At 30.4% G+C, this 22,068-nt stretch overlaps 2 long non-coding RNA genes across 2 annotated transcripts; one reads left to right on the plus strand and one right to left on the minus strand.

The window, feature by feature from the left end:
• Positions 1 to 182: 182 nt before the first annotated feature.
• On the plus strand, positions 183 to 4,097 carry LOC145956582 (uncharacterized). The gene is made up of 4 exons (XR_014432823.1): positions 183 to 724; positions 892 to 1,202; positions 1,283 to 1,950; positions 3,537 to 4,097. It is a non-coding gene; the product is annotated as an uncharacterized LOC145956582 (long non-coding RNA).
• Positions 4,098 to 5,766: 1,669 nt separating this feature from the next.
• LOC145955823 (uncharacterized) lies at positions 5,767 to 12,338 on the minus strand. Its single transcript, XR_014432545.1, has 3 exons — positions 11,685 to 12,338; positions 7,014 to 10,770; positions 5,767 to 6,099 (listed from the first exon to the last, which is right to left on the minus strand). It is a non-coding gene; the product is annotated as an uncharacterized LOC145955823 (long non-coding RNA).
• Positions 12,339 to 22,068: the final 9,730 nt, after the last annotated feature.

Genomic DNA, 22,068 nt, shown 5'->3' on the forward strand with positions numbered 1-22,068 from the left:
TTATTTTCCCTTAATATATAACATTAATTGTTACATTTTTTAGGTTCTAAATTCTGAAAATAATGTTCAAGATCCACTGTTGCGTAATTTAGCATGGGGGCCCAAGCTAAAGGTTGAATCATGGCCTATTTACACTATAAATGGATATAAATTCCACACTGGTCAATTAGAATCTGACTTTTATGGAAAATTGACTGATATTATTCAATTGGAGTATACTGGCTTACCAATAATGAAACTAATTCTTTTCAAGTGTGATTGGTTTGATAATACTCCTAATATCGGAACAAGAGTAAATGATAAGTATGGGGTTGTTGAGGTAAGGCAATCAAGGAGGTATAATAAGGCTTATGACCCATTCATACTTGCACAACAAGCTGAGCAAGTTTACTTCACACCATATCCTGAGGGACATAATGATTGGCTGGCCATAATCAAGACAAAGGCTCGTAGTAGAATAAATGATAATATATTAATTCAAACTGAGCAAGAGGTTCCATACCAGGATGATGAGGTTGTAGGGCTTCAAGTCATGTTACATATTGACTCAGATGTCATTGATGATTCTCTAGTTGATAATGATGTTGGTGGAGAAGAAGTAGATATGCAATCATTTGATCAACCAGACATGGTGGATGAATTTATTGAAGATAAATACATATCAAGTGAGGATGATAATGATGATGAGAATGAGAGTGATTTCAATGATACAGATGAACCTTAGGTAATTTATACATTAAATAATTATTTGTATAATTCTTTTGATGTGTAGAATGACTTAAATATAATTTTATGTGTAGAACATCTATTTTGTTGTTTATTACAAGTCTATTGGATGAAAACATAACATTTGCTCTTAAATGTGATATATGTAATAATTTCTACATTCAGATGGCAGATAGAGGTAGAGGTAGAAGTAGAGGTGGTGGTCGTAAAGCACCTCGTGGTCGAGGTCATGGTGGTGTTGGCCTTCAAATTTCGAGCTCCGAGTCATTGTTACCCACACAAAGAGACCCACTCCCTATAGTTCATGAAGAACCAATTCCCACCTTCGTAGGCGAATCAATTCCTAATACTCATTCTAGACAGGACACACCTTTAATAGAAGAATGTTCATTGACTCCACAATACCCACCTCCTCCCATTCCTGAGTCTGGGGATTCATCTGACCAAAGGTTTTGGCTATCCTTGAAAGGCAAAGAGTACGTACATTTTAATTTAAAGATGATTTTTCTAATATAACATTGTTTAAATGTGATTTTGACAATATCTTTTTTAATAGATTTGTTCCTGCAAAAGGCCCTGCTGATGTCATTTCAGGGATCTTTAAACAAAAATTTGAGGGAGCGTGGCCCACTTAGAAGGCTGTGGATGAATCAGTTCGGGACATGTGGTTCGGTGAGTTTCAGGTAATTAAATTTTGTTTAATTTAAAATGTGTTGCATGTACTTTTTAGTATGTTTCCTAATTCATTTTTAATGCAGAAAGAGTATAAGTGGGATCCACAACATGATCGGGCCATAAGAAAGACTTTTGAGCATAAAGGATCAACTCTTCTGAAAAATGCTATGCATAAGGTTAGACTAGGTGTCGATAAGGGAAATTGGATCCCTGAAAATGCTCGAGCTATTTTGGATCAACATTGGGCTTCTGAAAAATTCCAAAACAAAAGTAATACTGCTAAAGGGAATCGGGCTGTAGAGAATGGAGCAACAGCTTACACTGGTGGCTCCATATCTGCAGAAGCCCACTTTGAAAAATTGGTAAGTTTATTTCATTTTTTTTATTTATATTTAGTTCAATTTCATATAATTGATTGGTTGAATTGTAATATTTAAATTTATATAGGCGAAGGAGCTAAATCGTCCCCCTACTGCTTGGGAATTAGTGGAAAAGACAAAAAAACTTAAGACTGGAGAATGGGTCAGTGATAAAGCCCGCAACATTGCTGTAAGTTCCTCTCCATGTTCTGGTTTATTCTGTAATTTTTGTTGACTTTCCTTTTTGTTTGTGATCAATTTTGTCTTGTGATGTTGTTGATGTGTGTGACTGTTGTATAGTTACACATTAGGCATGCCACTGGCCATGTAGTGTTTATTTTACTTTATAGTTATCACCCTAGCAATAATAATTAAAAATCTGATTAGTTTTTTATAGTCTTCTTTTAAAATTATTTTCTAACAATTACACATTTTAATACAAGTTCACTTGAATCCATTATTTAAAAAAAAAGAGAAGAAATGCTAATTAAGAGCAAAGTAGTGGTGGAATCAAGGTTTGAGATTTATGAGAGGTGGGGCTGGAACTGTGAAATGGTTCTTAGAGCATTTCGAAAGTTTCCCAATTTTATGAAGTTGTTAGAGGAGAATTTTACCAAAAAATGAGTTTCCTTGGGAAGGATATGGGTTGGCCATCAGAAGATATTGTTGAATATCCTCTAGTTGTAGCGTACAACTTGGAGAAGAGGATTATCCCTAGATTCTTGGTAATCAAAATCTTGAAATCAAAAGGTCTGCTTGAGAATAATGTGCACTTTAGTGGCATTATTTGCATAACTGATGAAGATTTTTTGGAGAAATTTGTCGACAATTTTAAGAAAGATTTGCCTCTCTTGCTAGATGTCTACAACAGTTTGATTAATGAACAGAATGTAATATAAAATATAGTCTTTGAAGGCTTTTTCTGGTGATTGTCCTAACTTACAATCTTTCTATTTCAGGGCTAAATTGAACTCTTGATTCTCACTGGCTTTCCCTTTTGTGTCTGTATTTTGAGTTTTATTTTCCTTGGGTGGGAAGAATTTTGGTCAGATTTATAGCATGTTGATTTTACAATCAAGTATATAAATCCAATTTTTGGTGATTTTAAATTCAATATATTGGTTTATTTATTTCTGTTGATAAAGCACAACACATAAAAAAAGAGTGCTGTATTTTGTAGGCCTGGTGTAATTATGTTGAATTTTGTCTTGATTGTTGCCCTTTTGTTTTAAATATGTTTATCTGTTTTGAGAACATTTGATTCGGCTCTTGTACTGTTATCACATAACCATTTTATACTTTTTGCAATTCTTTTTTTTTATACCAAAAGTGACATGTGATAGACATGTTTACACTAAAACTGCCATAAACTATATTGATTGTCTTAGAGGAAGCCCCTGGTTATTTGTTAGAGCATGTGGTGGGGTTCAATAACAAAACCTTATTAGTTTATTTCAATGGAATCAAATTGTGATTAATTGTTCTACCATTACCATTTTTAATAAATGAAGTAATGATTTTTTACGTTTTTATGGTGTAGCCCCTTCAACTTAAAATTGTAACTCTCTTGTTAATGCATGCTGCTCCTTGGAATCATGGATATATATATGGATTTGAACATTTGCCAATTACTGGTAACTTTATGCTTTTCACAGCGTCAGAGAGTAGCTAACAGTTAGTTAGAATAGCTAGGTGGTTACTGTTGTAGAAGTAGGAATTATTTAAAATATTATTTCCTTGAAATTTTTGTTGAAATAATATTTTTTATTTTTTTAGGAGAAATATAAGGAGCGTCTAATTGAAGTCAAGCAACAAGCTACACAGGATGACATAGAGGGCTCTGCTTCTACTTGTATTAGTGATAATGAAGTTTATTTGCAGGTGGTTAAAAAGAATCCGAAGGGAAACTTGTATGGGCTTGCTGGATTGACTGATGATTTCATTTGCTCAACACTTCCACAATCTTCTAAGTCACAGCCATCACCAGTCACTGCAGGGGTGATTGAAGAAATGCAAAATAGGATAACTAAATTAAATGCTGAGCTTGCTGCAAAGGAAGCAAAGGAAGCAAAGGAAAAAGCATTGGAAGAGCATATACGACAGCATGATGAGCAGATGCAGTATATACTACGCCATCTCAACATTGACCCTTTAAGGCCAACCCCTCCTGCACCGAGTACTACCCCAGATGATCCTGACCATGCTGTTGATGATGCTCTTGATGACATAGTAGAAGACCCTTAATTAAGCTTCTTTATTTTACTTGTTTCAGGATATTTTATTATACTTGACTATTACTTTGTTCAAGTTTAAACATTTTATGTTATTATTGTGTTTTTAGCATACTATATTGACATACTTATATTTTATTAAGTTTTCACTATAATATAAATCTTCTTCGATAAGATTTTGTCTTTTAGTATGTTCTAGTTTATTATTATAAATTGTAATAAATATATTGTTAATTTCATATTCATTAACAGGTATAAATTTATAATTAAAAAAGAATTTAAAAATACTGGTATATTTTAGCGACCGAAATAGCGACCGAAACTATTTGTAGCTATTTCAAATTTTTAGCGACCGAAATAGCGACCGATTTTATCCGTATCTATTTCAGGTTTTTAGCGACCGAAATAGCGACTGATTTTATCGTACCTATTTTAGTTTTTTTAGCGACCGAAATAGCGACCGATTTTATCCGTACCTATTTAAGTTTTTAGCGACCGATTTAGCGACTGATTTATAAAATGTTTTTATTAAATAAATACAAAAATTAGCGACGGAAATTGCTACCAAAAAATTCGGTCGCAAAATTGGTCTCCAGAAGTTAGGAGACCAAAATTTTAGCGATGGATTTTTATTGGCTAGCGACTGATTTTTCGGTCGCTAAATTGCGACGGAAAAATTTCGGTCGCTATTTGAAATAGCAACCAGGGTTTTAGCGACGGATTTTTTCGGTCGCTATTTCGGTCGCTGAATGAAATAGCGACTGATTTTACCTAAATAGCAACCGATTTTGGTGGTCGCTAAAACTTGATTTTTTTGTAGTGCCCTCTCTCTTATATAGCCAATGCCAAACCATAGCCTACAAAAAAATATCCATCTCCAAGCACCTCTTGTGGCCTCTAACAGCTATTTCCCAACCTATCCCTACCCTGCTCCCATACAACGTATGATCATCGCAGTCCAAACCACATTGAAACATGCAAGGGTAAGCTAGACACAATAAACAACTCATAAATATCAAATATGAAACACAACTATATAATCATCTTCACATCCGACACAAAAGATAAACAACACATATATTATACATCTTAACATCATTTCAACTTGATTCCACATATCAACGCCGTATCAACACTTCAACGCAACTACTGTACAAACCATTGGAATAGTTATCATATTCATCATAGCAACAACCAACACATGTGTTACACACCTCTCAACAACACATGTTTAAAATAACTTACAACACAAGTAATCTAGCGACACTAGCATCATCATCAACTTGTATACAATTAAGCAACTTACAACATAACAACACTATCATCATCCTCAACAGGATCAACATACAACACAATCACAGCTTAACAACACAACAACATAGATACAACTCTTATCAACAAAAAATCAACTCATCAACAACTTATGAGTCGTCACGCATTTCAACTCGGAGATCTCCTACAACGTGGTAAGTAGTCTAAGTGGCTAGGTCCTACCGAACTAACAACACAGAACCTTTTTGGGTTTGCTAGGTAAACTGCAAATTTGGATAGAAATGCATAACACGATAACGATTTCTCAAACTTTGCCACTTAAACAAGGAAGTATAGTACTCGGTTAGGAACTAAGTTCCCGACTTCGTACTATACTCAAATTGGTCGCTTTGTAATTGGTATAGCTCAACATTGTGCCTATACCGTGGTCGCTTTTTAATCTGTATAGCTCGTGTGACACCCTCTACCCCAATATCATTACAATAGATATTCATAGAATGATATAAAACAATAAGTATCATAAGGTAGAAGATGCACATTCATAATACATACACATAAATATTACACTCAAGAAGTTATTATAAAACAAAGATTATAAATTAATCCCAGTAAAGGTGGCAGAGCCTCCTAGTTAGGAATTAACTTATAATCTTTTAGTAAAATTATAATATGACAAAAATACACACTTTCAACATAAATAACATAAAAATTACAAAAGAAAAATAATAATAATTTAACAATAAGTCTAGCTAATCCCGATGTCACATCCTATCAGAGCGAAACCCAAACAGAAGCCTAAGCTTCACCACCAACATCCTCAGCCTCATGCTAATTATCTGCATCATAATTTAAATATACACAAAAATGACAAGGGAGTGAGAAACTTCTCACTCAGTTGCAGATATAGAAATAAAAGTTAAATAGCACACACACACGCAATATAATTCACATATATAATCAATCTCACATATATGCTTATGTATAATGATTTTCTTGACTTGACTCACTAATGTATGCATGTGGCGTCATACAGAAGTTTCAGAATTTATCACTGGTGACCCAAAGGTACACCTATCACTGGTGTTCATACACCTCGTTAGCATGTTACATCACTGGTGTCCCGAAGGCACACCTATCACTGGTGTTCATACACCTCGTTAGCATATCGTGGGTGACTCAAAGGTACACCTTGTTAGTCGTGGGTATGCGGCCTCAGCGGCACACCTGGAGTAATATGTGCATATGATGCATGTCATACATTCACAGACTCAACCTTTAGCATGTTACACATATCATATTCATATTTCATAATTAAGAATTATTTCAATAATCCAATTTAATAGTCCAATAGTCCAACAGTCCAAACAGTCCAACAGTCCAAACAGTCCAATAGTCCAACAGTCCAACAATCCAACAGTCCAGAGGTTGCTTAGGTATCATATTTTTCAATAATAATATATTAAGATCTTTTAAGTAAAGTAGGAAGCTTAAAAGGTAATATAAGATAATAAGGAGGCTCAGCCTTCCATTTAAATAATAGATGACAAATTTATAAATACTTAGGAGGCTTAGCCTTCCATTCAAATAACAGATTCTAATATGTAAATAAATAAGATATAAAACAAAACACATCAATAATACATATTCAAAGAAATAAACAACAGGCAAGGGATCGGGAGCCAATCCAACAAACAAACTATTTAACAATTATTCCCACACCCCCAAGCGAGGTTTCCCACTCCCCCCTTACCTGGGTTTACAGAAATTTGGGCAGAATCTCCTCTCTTCTTTCTTCTTAAACAAGGCACTAGAGCAGAACCTCCTTTTCTTTCTCCTTCTCTCTCTCTTACTTTCTCTCTCTATTTCTCCAGAATTTCCTTCTCTCTAGAATTCTAAATTTTCAAAACCTTAGGCCCCTATTTATAGAAATTTTGAAAATACTATGCACTATGCACTATTCATTAAAATAATATTATAAATTACTATGCACTATTCATTAAAATAATATTATAAATTACTATGCACTATGCACTATTCATTAAAATAATAAAATTTATTAAAATTTATAAACTTCAGATCCGCAGCCCCTCTGTAGCCGCCAGTTACTGTGCACATGCACAGTAAAATACTATTTACAAATACGTAAATACGTATTTATGAATAGTGAAAAACGTATACGTGAATAGTAAAATACATGAATAGTAAAATACGTAAATAGTAAAATACTTAAATAAAAATATGACAAACCTTCTAATAATCTCAATAAATATTTAAAATCAAAATAACTTGTTTTATTTATTAAAATTTGGGATATTACATTTTTAAACCCTTTAATAATTTCATAAATATTTAAAATACATAAAAATAACCCTTTTTCATTGAATAAAATTTGGGATGTTACATTTACTCCCCTCCTTTTAGAAATTTCGTCCCCGAAATTTGCTTGAAAATATGAATGAATAAACTTCACGTATCTTGCTTTTTAAATCCTATGCAACCTTACTACCTTATTGATGTACAACTCAAAAGATATCTAAGGATACTCTTATGACCTCCTTCTAGGATTGCTTTAAGCTCTGACATACTAGAAATGCACAACTTATCCTTAAATCTCAAAACTTCATCCACTCCAAATTTAAACTCACTCTCCATACCTTGATTCAATTTCTCTACTTCTCTTTCATCTTAGACCATCACGCTTCTGCTGCGCCACTCTGATACATTTTAGCAACTCCTAAATAAATATTAAGAGTACTCTTATGTCCTTTCAAGTTTACTAAGCATCCAAATGTGTCCTTTCTAATATCTTGCTTACTTGGGTCACTAATAAAGGATCTAACTCCTGGTTCCTCTAATCTCACCCATTAATAAGTCAATGCTACTAGAGATAATCTTACACATCAAGCATAAGTTTCTAAATTCTGCAATCAAATTCACTCCTTAAATCATCAAAATAATAAATTAGTGATCATCGTAATCAAAATATCTGCCAGAATATTGTTTTTACTTCTACGATTATCTATAAAGATCAAGCTCCTAAGCATATGTTACATATATCATATCACTAATTTTACTACTCCATCTACAACCAATTCAAATTTTTATCCATCACCTTATCTTATAGCCTCGTATCTTGTCACCAAAATGAATCAACTAATTATATTTTCTCAAATTTCTTTCAATGATCCACTTGTTACTCGAGTCATACCTAGTTTTACATTACTAGGAGTAATCTCACAAGGCAGACTTAAATTTCTAATTTGAGTCCAAAGATCCATAAGGGAAAATATAAAGGTTTCCTACACAAAACATCGGTTACCACAATAACTTTGGCTCAATAACTTTCAAAATTAAAATCTTATTCCTTAAAGATTTTCAACTATCTCTTTCGGTCAAAAGATATTTAAGGCTCTTATGATCGTTAAATACCTCAAGCTTAGTATTATACCAGTAATGTCTCCAAAATCTCAAGTGTAAACATTACAACCCCTAACTCAAGGTCATGGAAATAATCCATCAAACTTGTCTTCAAAACATCACTCTATACCACATAAAACTCACTAAAGTCCGGTAACGTTATCACTAGTCAATGTTTCCATAAGAGTTGAAACTACTCTCAAACCTACTATTCCACATAAAGATAATACTTCCTCCTAGTGAATGTAGTTAAGGGCAATACTATCCTAGAAATTCCTTTAATAATTCTTTAATAATAATAGGCTAACCTAATAAAACTCTTATCCTTCCTAACTGGCTTAGATATTTCCTCATTTTAAACACAACTTCTACCTAAACAGATCCATATTTACCTCAACTGGAATTTACAGGAACTAGAAAACTTACCTCATATAATAAAATAAAATAAATATAATAGTAATACTTAGACAATTTAACATATACCCATCTTAGATATATCTTCATCTTCAACTATAATATGATCATATCACACCCTGAAATCACTTTCACTAACTACACGACATTCACCAATTGATCCCTAAGGTCATCTATCCACAAATCAACATGCATGCATATTAAATCATATTAGAATACCTACTTTAAACCTGTTTATATACCATTCATAAGTATGTACATGAACAACCTTTACCACATAGCATCATACAACCTTAAACAACCTCTTAATCCACATGATAACATCCCAAATATCTTAACAAAGTCAATTCTTATCATTGCATTGCCTACTAACCCAAAAATATTATTATACAGCCTAATTTCTTTTTTTTTAAATAACTATCAAAGAAAACAACACATAGAGAGTTCAATTCTTCCATTTGATCTTATCCTATCATCAAAGAAAACTAATTGATTAAACTACAACTCTTAGAAAGACATAAGATTCCAAAAAGATCATCTCCTTAGCTAAAGATTCAAAAATCACTTCAAGTATATTCAGCGCTTACAACTAAACTTCTGATCATCGAAGCAGTCATAACTAAAGTTTCAAACCTCTGTTTTATCTTTTTCCAATTCCATTGGGAAAATAATATCCAAAGCCATAATCTTCATAAAGACCGCAAAAAAAAAAAAAAAAAAAAAAAAAAAATCTAATTCTGTCAATATGATACTCAAACTGTCAAAACTGTAGCGAAAATATTTTCTACACCAAACAACATTAGTGTATCAATATATCTAATGTCACAAAGTACCTCAACTCTTTCCAAATTCACTCCTCAATTTCTCGTTCAAGCTTCTCAATACTATCCTCAACCGCAATAACTCACATGCTACCTAAACCATAAATAATTAACTTGTCAATAATAACACTTAAGGGAATTATCATCATTTCGATCTCTCACCAAGGAGACAACCACCCTTAGATTGAACCTGCTACAACTATAGATGTCAAAAACTCCACCAATCATAAACTCTTAGTACACTCAATGTATCACTCACATCCAAGGTTCTAATAGCTCTAGTTGGCTAACACTATCATGACTATCTTTCCTCTAATTACATAGCAATATCAAAATCAACAATATCAACACAAAACAAACATCATCATCATAATACACAACAAATAAAACATAGTCAGAGTACACAACAGAGTCATGATAAGCACATAACACACACGTTCGATTAAATCGACCTGCTCTGATACCACTAAATGTGACACCCTCTACCCCAATATCATTACAATAGATATTCATAGAATGATATAAAACAATAAGTATCATAAGGTAGAAGATGCACATTCATAATACATACACATAAATATTACACTCAAGAAGTTATTATAAAACAAAGATTATAAATTAATCCCAGTAAAGGTGGCAGAGCCTCCTAGTTAGGAATTAACTTATAATCTTTTAGTAAAATTATAATATGACAAAAATACACACTTTCAACATAAATAACATAAAAATTACAAAAGAAAAATAATAATAATTTAACAATAAGTCTAGCTAATCCCGATGTCACATCCTATCAGAGCGAAACCCAAACAGAAGCCTAAGCTTCACCACCAACATCCTCAGCCTCATGCTAATTATCTGCATCATAATTTAAATATACACAAAAATGACAAGGGAGTGAGAAACTTCTCACTCAGTTGCAGATATAGAAATAAAAGTTAAATAGCACACACACACGCAATATAATTCACATATATAATCAATCTCACATATATGCTTATGTATAATGATTTTCTTGACTTGACTCACTAATGTATGCATGTGGCGCCATACAGAAGTTTCAGAATTTATCACTGGTGACCCAAAGGTACACCTATCACTGGTGTTCATACACCTCGTTAGCATGTTACATCACTGGTGTCCCGAAGGCACACCTATCACTGGTGTTCATACACCTCGTTAGCATATCGTGGGTGACTCAAAGGTACACCTTGTTAGTCGTGGGTATGCGGCCTCAGCGGCACACCTGGAGTAATATGTGCATATGATGCATGTCATACATTCACAGACTCAACCTTTAGCATGTTACACATATCATATTCATATTTCATAATTAAGAATTATTTCAATAATCCAATTTAATAGTCCAATAGTCCAACAGTCCAAACAGTCCAACAGTCCAAACAGTCCAATAGTCCAACAGTCCAACAATCCAACAGTCCAGAGGTTGCTTAGGTATCATATTTTTCAATAATAATATATTAAGATCTTTTAAGTAAAGTAGGAAGCTTAAAAGGTAATATAAGATAATAAGGAGGCTCAGCCTTCCATTTAAATAATAGATGACAAATTTATAAATACTTAGGAGGCTTAGCCTTCCATTCAAATAACAGATTCTAATATGTAAATAAATAAGATATAAAACAAAACACATCAATAATACATATTCAAAGAAATAAACAACAGGCAAGGGATCGGGAGCCAATCCAACAAACAAACTATTTAACAATTATTCCCACACCCCCAAGCGAGGTTTCCCACTCCCCCCTTACCTGGGTTTACAGAAATTTGGGCAGAATCTCCTCTCTTCTTTCTTCTTAAACAAGGCACTAGAGCAGAACCTCCTTTTCTTTCTCCTTCTCTCTCTCTTACTTTCTCTCTCTATTTCTCCAGAATTTCCTTCTCTCTAGAATTCTAAATTTTCAAAACCTTAGGCCCCTATTTATAGAAATTTTGAAAATACTATGCACTATGCACTATTCATTAAAATAATATTATAAATTACTATGCACTATTCATTAAAATAATATTATAAATTACTATGCACTATGCACTATTCATTAAAATAATAAAATTTATTAAAATTTATAAACTTCAGATCCGCAGCCCCTCTGTAGCCGCCAGTTACTGTGCACATGCACAGTAAAATACTATTTACAAATACGTAAATACGTATTTATGAATAGTGAAAAACGTATACGTGAATAGTAAAATACATGAATAGTAAAATACGTAAATAGTAAAATACTTAAATAAAAATATGACAAACCTTCTAATAATCTCAATAAATATTTAAAATCAAAATAACTTGTTTTATTTATTAAAATTTGGGATATTACATTTTTAAACCCTTTAATAATTTCATAAATATTTAAAATACATAAAAATAACCCTTTTTCATTGAATAAAATTTGGGATGTTACAGCTCGACCTTGCCCCTATACTGTGATCTCTTTGTAATCGGTATAGCTCGACCTTCCCCCTATACCGTGGTCGCTTTATAATCGGTATAGCTCGACCATGCCCCTATACCGTGGTCTCTTTGTACACGTGTGTCTCGACCTTGCCCACACACGGGACAAACTAAGTCCTAGAGGAGAACAACACAACGTCCACTCCAAGAGACAACTTCCCAAGGAGGGTTTTCAACAAATTGGGCTCTCAAAGCACCACAACTATCTCAATCTGCACAATGGGATGAGTAACTTCGAAAACATCTCCTCTAGTCCTAGTGATCAACAACTTATCATCACAACTGAATCAACTTACAACTCAACAGCACAGCTCAGCTTAACATCTTAAACAACACACAACTTTCAACTCATCATCTCAATCAACTTTCAACTTAAAAACACCTAACTTTCAACTCATCATCTCAATCAACTTTCAACTTAAACAACATGGTATATCAGCACATCAACTAATTAACGTTGTTTAACAACACATTTTAACAACACAACATCTCATTTCAACTTTAAACAACACAATCAACTCAACATCTTATTAGCTCAACTCATAATTTACAACTCAACCATCATAAAATAATATCTTTCAACGCATGACACAACATAAAACTTTATAGCAACATACAACTCTTCTCTAGCAACTTAACAACACAATCTATTAATAACATCTATATAAATCACACACATCTACACATTTCACATCATGCTTCTCACAACTCACAATATTATCATCATGCACTTCAATGTAATTTTACAATTCCATACAACTAAAAAATTACCTCAAATTCAACATGAAATCAACTATGCATCAAAATCATCAAAAACTCCATGTTTCCCAAAATCCCAAAAAATGAGAAAGTCTTCGAATCAATCAATGATTCTCAACATTCTTACTCCATATGAGTTCCTAAACTCACATATGACCAAACAATATACAATCTAGCTTCCTTTACCTGAAGATTGGCTCAAAATAGCCAAGAATTGAGAAGAAGTGGAATTTTCTTTCCGAAGCTCAACCTGGGACTTCAATCCACCCAAAGCAAGCTTCCTAGTCCAGAGTCCTTCTCTCTAAAACTTCTCTCTAAAAACCTTTCCTTCTCCTCAACTGTACAACCTCTATTTATAGAAGTCTGAAGTGGCCAGAGCAGCCCGTTTTAAATCTGGAACGGCTCGTTCTGGGCTCCTTCATCATGTGTAAAATTCACATGCAGAACAGCCAGTTCTAAAACTTGAACGGTCCATTCTAAAACCAGAACAACCAATTTCTGGAGTTGAATTTAACTCACAATGAGCATTTTGGAACGGCCCGTTCTAGTCCAAGATTCATAGGCCTATTTAATAGTTTGGAACGGCCCGTTCTAGGCTACTAAATCACCATTGTTTTAGTAGTTTGAAATGGCTCATTCCAATCTAGGAACGCCTCGTTCCAGTCTACTAACTACGTTACATAATAAATAAATATTTATAATTTTATAAATTTTATTATTATTATAAATTATAAAAACAATATTTTAAAATATATAAATTATTATTTAAACCTTTAAATTTATAATAAATAATTTAAATTGTATCATAATATTAATTTTAAATAGAAATAAGTAGATTATTAATTATAAAAGTAAGTATATATATAAATAAAGATTAATTAAATATAATATAATAATTATTATTGATAATATAATTATTATATATTATTATATTTTTATAAGAGTTCGGACATACCGGAATGAGAGAGATCTAAAAATAGTACAAGTATGAAATTGGATAGTTGAGGATGATTTATATAAATTAATTTGTACTACCTATACTAACAAACATCTACATTTCAATAGCTTACCTCATCAGAACTCTACAGTTAAACGTATTTAGTTTGGAGTAATATTGGGATTGGTGACTTTCTGGGAAGTTTCTCAAAAATTGGGCAAGTAAGGATAGAGTGTTACATTAATAAATTTATTAAAATTACACAAACTTTTTCCGACGGATTTATTGATAAGAATCACATAAAAATTTCCAAACAATTTCTGATAAATATAGCTGTCAAAAACTTTTAACAGATTAAATTGTTTCTGACAAATTTTTTTTTTCAGACACCTTTTTTTTTTTATGGATTTGCATCCGTTGAAAATCCGTTTGAAATTCTCTATTTCTGACGGATATTCCTTTTTACCAACGAATTATGTCCATCGAAAATTTGCGTTTTTCTTGTAGTGATCCTACCCGATCAAAATTTGACATTACATAAATCGGATAATAGATTTTTTGTTTTCAACTTGTTATCTGATCCCACCTGGTCATATATAATAATAATAATAATAATAATAATAATAATAATAATAATAATAATAATAATAATAATATTTGAATGATCATTTACTCGGGATAATACTCACTATTACTCTTATTTAGTAACGAGTTTTATGTTTTTGGTTGATAATATTGTAACAATATAATATATTTATTTTAAATTTTATTTTGTATTAATTAATGTTGATTTTTTGAGTTGATAATAATGTAACAAATTAATAAATTAATTTTTGAATTTAATTTGTACCATTGTTTGTTTTATAGATTGGTAACACTATATTTGTAACAATGTATCAAATGATTTATATCTCTTTTGAAATATTTAAATTTTACAAAAAATAAATAAATTTAATTATATTAACCCAACACAACCCAACTTATTTATTATTGGGTTGGGTTGAATTAATTTTTTTTATAAAAAAATACACAAATTCAATCTAACCATTAAATTTTAATTGAGTAGGATAATTGGTTCATCCAAACTCGACCCAAGCAACCCACTTACACCTATACACGTGTGCCTTGAGTTATATTTTTAATACGTATGTAAACTACCTTAACCAATTTTTTGTTTTTGTTTTCAATCCTTTTATCTCAATTGGTGTTACATAGTACCATAAAACTTGACTTGCAATAATAAATAAAATTATCACTTAAATTTAAAAATTTATAAACAATTCACTCAAAAAATTTATCCCTCGATTATCTTAGTAGTATAACAACAACCTTTTAGATTTTACATATAATAAACAATTTTAAATATATAAGTATTTGAGTTTTATTTAAATTAAGTATTTATAAGTAGAAGTAATTTTAAATTTTACACACATTTACAACCATCATGTATGCGAGACCATAAAAATAAAATATCCATAAATTTAAGTTATTTTCCTTGTTGTGACACTAATATATACTTGTATATAATTGTTTTGTATCTTGTCCCGTTTTTTCTGTGAGCAAACATATATGTTAACATTTTGCAGAGCTTCCTCAACATTCTCAAAAGAAGTTTCGATATATTGTCTTAAAAGTAAGTCAAATGTCAAACTAAGATTCAATTACAAATTGAAATATATTATAATTGTATATATTTAATTTGAATTACTCATATCAATTGGGGAATCATGAGTGTGATTATTATGTGATGAAATACATGTTCACCATTATCTTCAAGAACATTATGGACTCATAAAGAGAGGTAGACATATCTAAATCAATTTACTTACTTTAATTGACATTTCATTGTTTATTCATTGACTAATGTTTATTTATCTCCATTTTCAATATGTAAATATTAAAAAATTTAACTATATTCACTAATGAAGAGTTTAAAAATATTTGCATTAGATGGACAACTTGCCTTTTAGATTTTACACGAACAATTAACATTTTTTTATATTTAATTGTGAACTTGCTTTTTATATCTATATTTAATTTATATTATATGTATGAAGTTTAAATTGTTGATGACATTGGTTCTAGTTTATTAACATTGCCTACTTTAACATAATGTTAGTAGATGGATATTTTATCACATATATTGTTATTATTTGGGTGTTACTTTAGTTTGTCATAAGTTGTAGATACAATTTGAGAAATATAATGTATTACATAGGACTATATTGAACTGGACAACTTTATACTATATATATTGAATTACTTAAATATGTTGTTTTCTGTTTACAAGTTGAGAAAAAAAAACATATTTTATGATAAATGTGATCTTAACCCTCATATAAAATGAGTGTCAATGTATTAAATCACTTCATTTAATGTTCATACTATGATGAATGTCAACACTAATTATAAAAAATACACATTTTATATCAAATATTTACCTACCATAAAATATTTAGACATTATATCTCATGAAAGTTGAAAATCAACGTACAATATCCATTTTAACCTAGATTAAACGTGTAACATACAAAAGTGATTATCCTTCCAATTTTTAGATCATTCCAAATGAGTTTGGAATTATCTTTTCATTCCAATTACCTTTCTCGAATAATTTTACCTTGCTCTCTAATTATTTTGCAAATTAAACCCTATGTTGTGTAGTAAGACCTCTCTTAAAATCATCTTGCAATCATTACAAACTCTTGTATCAACACGTCTTATTAAAAAGAATCAATTTGTCACCTTGAAGTTCAACTCTTATAAGTGATCACATTCACAATCATGAAATTTTTAGTCATAGAGAAATAAAAAATAATTTATCCTTTCTCATTTATTTCTCTATAACTAAAACCACCATGAATTCCGAGAATTGCCTTGCTTCAATGCAAACATATCCACGAGGTTCTCACCTAAGAAAATTTCTCCTCTATAAACATCTTTTTCGAACTCTTCTTTCACCAGGGTCCTCGATCCTACCTATTATGATAAACTGTTTTCGGTGTAAATTCAAAATGCATAATGTTAATCAAAATATTATCGATCAATAAATAATAAGAAAAAACAAATAAATTATAATTCTCATTTTCTCTTAGCAATTTAATTTTTTGTTCGTAATTTTTCATTTCTACTTGTCCGATATCCTTTTCCTTTCATTAACTTGTAATAGTTCAAAAGCGCAGAGGTCTGTATAATCAGCTGCAAAAGAACAACTAAACATCGGAAAATATTTTCTATTTTCATTTTTAAAAAAAAATATTTTTTTATTTTAAAATTTAGAAAATATTTTTGGTTTGAATATTTTCAATAAAAGTTTATAAAATATTTTTGGTATGAAATTTATAATCAAAATTACTCTCTATATATAAATTAAAAATATATTTTATTTTATAAATATTTCATTCTTTTCACTCTATCTTATATTTATTCTCATTTGAATACTCTTCTTTCATAATAGGTGAATTTTACTCTCATGTAAAATATCTCTTAAATTTTTTTGTACCAAATAAACAAGTTATTATTTAACAAGAAATAATTGTATATTAAAATAATTTTTTTTATCTTTATAAACAATAAATATATATATATATATATATATATATATATATATATATATATATATAATTGATACTATTTATCTTAAAACATAACAACTAAAATTTAATCACAATAAATATTAATCATATTTAATAAAAATAATTAAATAATATAAACAACATGTGTAGTTAAAATTCTATACAATAATTATATCTAATAAATCTTATAATATTAATATATATAATACATATGAAAACATCAAACAAAATTTCTCTGTACACAAAAGAAAATATAAGACTAATCGATTGAATTACATTATAAAAAATTAAGTTTATTGAATATGTGTACAAGGTTGCAAGCTTAGAAGAAAGTTTGTAAATTTTTTTAATAATTATCATCACATATCATTGTGTTTTCAAAAGTATAGAAAATAGAAAATGACATTTTTTTTTCATTTTTAATTTTGAGTTTCTTTTGAAAATATTTTCAAATAAATATTTTCTAGAATTAAGAGTAAATACATTTTTGTATTTATTTTCTATTTTCTTTAAAAATAAAAATAGAAAACGATGAAATTAAACATGCCTTTAATTAGGGATAGATCCATGGTGTTGGGAGTGGGGGCAGTTGGCTCCACTAAAATTTTACTCTTTCTCATTTTTATATATATTATTATTATATATATATTAATTATATTTTAATTAATTACAAAAAAATTGAAGTAATAACACACATTTTATAGAATTAAACATGTTATTTGCACTAAAAATTATTTTTACATATATTATAGATACAATATGTTGATATATTGTTAAAAAATATAAATATAAATTACAGTAACACTTTTTATATGTAACTATATCTAACATTTCTTGTAATGATTATTGTTTATATCTAATATGTTAAAATAAATTAATATTTTTTTTTATATTTTATTCTATTGTGTAATTTCTTTCACGCTATGACAAAATTGTCTTAATATTTTTATTGTTATAATATATTTTATTTTTGACAGAAAGATTTTGTTACTTCTATATATGTACATTGTGTGTTGGTAGGAGAGGGTCCAAATTAAAAGGAATAAGAGTAATTGCCACATAAAGTTTTTTTTTTTATTATTTAAATAAATTTAATATAAATAAATAAATTTACTCTTATAAAAAAATTAGGCATTGTTCTCATAAAATATTTTTGCTTTAAATGATCGTAAAAATTTAGAAGGGATACTGTGACATCCTCTACCCCAACATTAATACACAATAAATGTAAACAATAATTTTTTTTTTCTTTTAGTAAATAAAATCTTTCATACTTTGATAACATCTTTCATGTATAAAACAAATGTCTCAAATATCATAAGGTAGAAGATTCACATTCGTAACTCATAAATTATAAAAAGTCAACATGTAAGTATCAAAACTCAAGAAATCAAAAAAAAATAATAAAAGAAATATAGATTAATTCCAGTAAAGGTGGCAGTGCCTCCTATTTAGGAATTAATTTATAATTTCCAAATTATGTAATAAAAATAATATGATAAAGATGCACATTTTGATCTTTTATCAAGAACGTTCAAAATTACAAAAGAAAAGAAAACTAAGGCTTTCAAAACAATAACATCCTGAACTAAGCCTAGTTATACCCTGATGTCACATATCCTATCAGAGCATGCCCATCTGAAATCTTAAGCCTCATCACCAACATCCCCATGATGATGATCACCTGCAACACAATTTAAACATGTACAAGAATAACAAGGGAGTGAGAAATATCTCACTCGGTTCCAGGTGCAGAAATAAAGTTAGATAGCACACACACACATAACAAATATAAGTCACATGTAAACAATACACATACATAATCAATATCACATATACACTCATTTATCATGCAATTATGTCTTGGACTCGACTCATAAATGCATGCATGTGGCGCCATACGGAAGTTTCACATTTCTCATAGCTTGTTACATCACTGGTGACCTTAAGGTATACCTTGTTAGCTTGTTACATCACTGGTGACCCTAAGGTACACACCTTGTTAGCTTGTTACATCACTGGTGACCTTAAGGTACACCTAGTTACATCACTGGTGACCCTAAGGTACACCTGGTTACATCACTAGTATGCGGCCTCAGCGGCACACCTAGAGTTATATATGTATATGATGCATGTCATACATTCATTATTTCATTGACTCAACATTTGACTTATTACAGAATTTCATTTAGTACATCATGTCATCATTTTTCATATTCTCATAATCATAGTTTATCTCAATAGTCCATTCTTATGTCTTATGTCATTTGTGCATATTTCACATAGTCATGTCATAATTGTTCCTCATAAGGTCCGCACAGAAATTCACAGAGAGCACTCTTATTCATATTAAAACTTGTTTATTTTTAAAATTAATTACATATTCATTCATTACTTCCAACAAGGAACATGGTATAGCAAACAGAAAGTAAAACAGAACACATTCATGTTTCTAGAAGCATACATGAGGCAAGGGATTGGGGGCCAATCCGACTACCCAACAATTATTCCCACACTCCCAAGTGAGGTTTCTCACTCCCCCCCTTACCATGATAAGCAGGAGCTGAAATAGAGCAGAACCTTGCTAATCTCCTTCTCTGGATTCTCTCTTTCTTTCTCTTTCTTTCTTTCTCTTTCTTTCTTTCTCTTTCTTTCTTTCTCTCTCTCTCTCTTTCTTTCTCTCTCTCTCTTTCTCTTTCTCTCTCTAAGTTTTCACACTTGGTTAGTTATAATTTTTCACAGCCCCTCCCTCCTATTTATAGGCATTCAGGGGTACCCAGAACGACCCGTTCTGAATCCGGAATGGTCCGTTCTGAATCCGGAACGACCCGTTCTAGAGCCATTCGTTATATGCAAAATTTACAACTGGAACGACTCGTTCTAAAATCAGAACGGCCCGTTTTCAAAAATCAAAATGACTCATTCTCAAAATTAGAACGGCCCGTTCTGGGGTTCATTTTAACACACATTGACCATAATTGGAACGACCCGTTTCCAACTAAGGTTTTTAGGCATTTTTAGAATCTTGGAACGGCCTGTTCTACTTTGGGAACGACCCGTTCTGGAATAACCCAAATTTGCCTCTTTATTAATTTGGAACGACTCGTTCTGGTCTTTCAAAAATAGTTTACTTTAATCGTTTGGAACGGCCCGTTCCACTTTTTGGAACAGCCCGTTCTGGCCTAAAAAAAATAGAATTTCATATAAAAATTAATTTTTTTAAATCTCTAAAATGTTCTATAAAATTTCATTAAATAAGCTCCATAATTATAAAATAATAATAATTAACTATGTAGAAGATTCGGGATGTTACAGATACAAAAGAAAATAAATAGTATTTATATTATATTTATCTTAATAATTTATACCATTTTATTCCTCTTATATTAAACAAGTCACTAAAAATTACAAAGTCACACTTAAATATAATATCAGGAAAAAAAAGGAGAAATTGTCACTATTTATTAGAAAATTTTAATTTATGAAAAAGATAGACATATTAAATTTTTTATCACAAAAATACACTTTTTCTAAAAAAATTATTATACCTTTATAATAAAAAAATATTATAAAATATTTTATTTTCTCCACTAAATAAATTTTCTAGATCTATCATTATCTTTAATATTGATTATCTTATTTTCTTAAATGTTAATTATAATGCACTCATCACATACTTCTGAAAATATATCTTTATAGTAACAAAAAAATTAAAGACATTAGGAAGCTACACTTCTCAGACTGGATTATAGTACTCTGGGAAAGATTCAGGAAAGCTAATGCATTTGCAGGCCAAATAGCCAACATGAACGCGACATTTCTGTTTGTTGGTCCCTTTGTTGTTTATTCTACTCACCAACCCCTTATTACTCTTCTTATAGTTGGCATTTCTAGAGTTTTAGGATAAAATGTTGTGTAAATTAAACCAATGCAACTTCATGGGTAACACGCTCTTAGCTCAATAATAATAATCTAAGCCAAATTAATTAGGTTATTCTTCATATATATAGAGAGAGATTGTATAGTCTGTTCACTATGACATTTCTAGAGTTTTAGGATAAAATGTTGTGCAAATTAAACAATGCAACTTGATGGGTAACACGCTTTTAGCTCAATAATTACAATCTAAACCAAATTAGGCTATTCTTCATATATATATAGAGATCGTATAGTCTCTTCATTATCCCTACAAAATAAATGTCATCTTAAGTGCATGCATAGAAATATATAGAACTTTAAATTAGGGGACAGTCATAATTTAAAGTCTTTTGCTAAATAATGCGTGCAAGTAATTCTAACCAACTAATATAATAATTTCCTAATAACTACTCATAACCATATAAGCCTCATGCATGGGACCAATTAAATATATGAAAATTATTGGTTCATGACATGACATCTCCCACCGAGAA

Source organism: Cajanus cajan, chromosome 3 (genome assembly GCF_000230855.2).
Source record: "Cajanus cajan strain Asha chromosome 3, NIPB_CcT2T_4, whole genome shotgun sequence".
NCBI classification, from domain to species: Eukaryota; Viridiplantae; Streptophyta; class Magnoliopsida; order Fabales; family Fabaceae; genus Cajanus; species Cajanus cajan.